The 2,736-nt window shown below is 50.3% G+C and overlaps 1 long non-coding RNA gene across 1 annotated transcript; it reads left to right on the top strand.

Moving 5' to 3' along the window:
• The first annotated feature begins 894 nt into the window (after positions 1–894).
• Positions 895–2,289, top strand: LOC135408232 (uncharacterized). The gene is made up of 3 exons (XR_010427398.1): positions 895–964; positions 1,150–1,227; positions 1,303–2,289. It is a non-coding gene; the product is annotated as an uncharacterized LOC135408232 (long non-coding RNA).
• Positions 2,290–2,736: the final 447 nt, after the last annotated feature.

Below are 2,736 nucleotides of genomic sequence, written 5' to 3'. Positions count from 1 at the left end.
TTTCAACTGCAGTTTGGCATTTTTTCACCAGTGTTATCCAGTCCTCAGGTGAAGCTGCTCTGTGTTGAAGATGCTACAGACACCTAGGATTGCAAGTAGTCAGTGGGGGGTTACAGCCCAGAGATGGAGTGAGGGCTGGGGTGCCAGCTTAGGAATTGCTAGGGGTTTTTTGAAAGTAGTATGGGTGGAAAGCAGTGTCCAGGAGCCCCCTAAATGCCTGTGAAGGCACCCACTGACTTTTCAGATGTGCCACTTAAGTTTTCTTCTCATTCACCCAGATATTCTGTGCGATTACAGCTGCAGTCTTTGGCTGCAGGCAGTGACCCTGGGTGGTTTGCCTAAAGAGAAGGGAGACTCTTTGAGCTCTCCCCATCTATCTGGGTGACTTTGGTTAGGGTTTCTTTACCATGTCAGAGGGGCAGGGTGTAAAGCAGAGTTGAACAGAACAGAGGCCAGAGGAGCAGAGCAAGAAGGTGGGTCATCACCTGACATCAGCACAAAGATGTGGCTTTTAGCTCCACGTTTACTTGTGTGTTAAGGATTTTGTTGTTTGGGTTTGTTTTTTCTTTGTTTTCAGCTGCAGAGCCCTGGGCCCAGGAGGCTCTAGGCACCGGAGGGGAGGTGATCCAGGTGAGTACCTGTGAGCAAGGTGAACATTGACTCCAGGACAGGACTAGATGATCTTTTACAGGTGTTGTGGTGAATCTGTGCACATGCTTTGTTTCTTGTGTTTTCCAGGGGTTCTGCCACCTTCTAACAGACAGTCCAGTGCTTCAGGGCCCGTGCTGGTAAGAGGTCACTGTGGAGGAGAGGTAGGTAGGAGCTACCCCAGGAAAGCCATCCTTTCAGGCAGTACCTCAGTCTGTACATTTGCCTTTGGCTTTTTTACTTTGCAGAGAATGTGTGCAGCCTGAGAGGGCGAGAGCCACCTGCCAGTTAGGTTTGATGGTCTTCATCTGTCCTTGTGAGTAATCTCCTAGTACTACGAGGGTCATCAATTCAGGCTGGACCTTTTCCAGCTGCAGGTGCCATCCAGCCTGCCTTTGGCAAAGGAGGAGCATTGAGGTTGAGTTGGGGAGGTAGGGAGTAGGTGCTGGGGTCTCCCTTACTTTCAGAAACACCCCATAACTTTTTTTCTCACTCCCCCAGGTACGGCACACGGTGATGGCAGCAGCCTCCAACTGGGGTCGGAGCCAGTGGCCCGAGAACCTCTCAGCTCAGGGGAGGGTGAGTAGCCAATTGCAGGGTTATCTCCCACGTGCTGCCCAACTCTTGGGTCAGTTTCTGTTTTCTTTCTCACAGCAACCGAGTCAGGGATCACAGGACCCTCTGAGCCAGCCGGGCGTCCTTCCTTCACATTGAAGATGGATTCACATCCCCAGCTGTGGGAAAGATAAGTGGAGGACTCCCACCTGGAGAGGGGATGAGAGCTGGGTCCAGTTTTATGTTTAGGAGGGAGGGATTTTCAGATGAGCACAGGAGAAAGGGTCTGCCCTAACAGGCCCTTGACACACATAGGAGGAGCAGTTTACTTTTCATCATGGAGTAGGATGTGCAGGGCAGAGCTGTTCAGGTCTGTGTCGTGTCCTTTGTCCAGTCTGTGTTTCGTGTCTTACTATTCACAGTCACCACATCTTTGCTTTCTGTCCTCAAAGTTCTTATCTGAGGCATCATTCCTAGGGTCTTGAACCTCTGCACTGCCCAGCCCAGTGCCCATACCATCCGTTCTTTGGCTCGCTAGCTTGGATGTGCGTCAGAATCGCATCTGAGAAGTGTCAGGTCAGGTGTCTTTTACAGCCTCCTTACAGGTTGTATCAGTGGCTGTGCCGTGCAGTCATCCCTTGTCATCCCCCCTGGGACTTGTGAGAATCTAAGAAGATTCTGAACATAGCCTTGTCTCCCATCCATCTTAGCAATTTTGTAGGCAGTTCTTGCCCCAGGCCATTCTGTTAGAGTGTCTTTTCAGGCTCCTCAGAGCCTCCTCCGTTCAGTCTCGCCGTATCCTCCGTCTTCTCGTGCGGCAGCACATCCATTTTGGCGTCGTTCCTTTCTCAGAGTTCTCTCTCCTGGTTGCACCACAGCACTTGTCTGGAAATGTGTCCTTGGAGTTTGTGTTGGGCCTGGAACTGCTCTGCCCTGCAGTGTAGAGTTGGGGGTAGGTGGAGTAGAAAGGAGACTTCCCAGTTACCCTGTGATAGGCTCAGGCACTGAGGGCAGGGCCTTAAAGTGAGGTCAGTGTTTGTTTGTGCAGGTTGTCTTTGGACCCCAGAGGGCTTGTCTAAGGAGAAATTAGAACAGCAAGTTAGAAATTTAACAGCAGTTAAAGTCCCCCTCTGTATATGGCTGACTTTGGTTACTCATTTCTTTGCAGTGTCAGAGGGACTGGATGTAAAGCAGAGATGAGCAGAAGAGGCTGGAGGAGCACAGTCAGAAGGTGGGTTGTCATGTGAGGTCAGAGCCTAGACATGACTTTTGGGCCTAGGTTTACTTGATCATTTGGATGGTTTGGTGGTTTAGTTTTGTTTTTTTTATTTTTTTTTTAAGATGCAGAGCCCTCAGCCCAGCAGACGACAGGCACCAGAGGGAAAGTGAGCCTGGTGAGCAAGGTGAGCAGTGACTGCAGGACAAAACTAGTTGCTCTTTTGCAGGTGGTGTACTTGTGGTGAATCTGTGTACATAGTTGTTTTTTTGTTTTCCAGGCAATGCACCGACTTCTAATGTGCAGTCCAACGCGAC

The sequence above is a fragment of the Pseudopipra pipra genome, unplaced genomic scaffold (genome assembly GCF_036250125.1).
Source record: "Pseudopipra pipra isolate bDixPip1 unplaced genomic scaffold, bDixPip1.hap1 HAP1_SCAFFOLD_245, whole genome shotgun sequence".
In the NCBI taxonomy this organism is placed as follows: Eukaryota; Metazoa; Chordata; class Aves; order Passeriformes; family Pipridae; genus Pseudopipra; species Pseudopipra pipra.
This window is presented reverse-complemented; position numbering and strand designations above follow the sequence as displayed.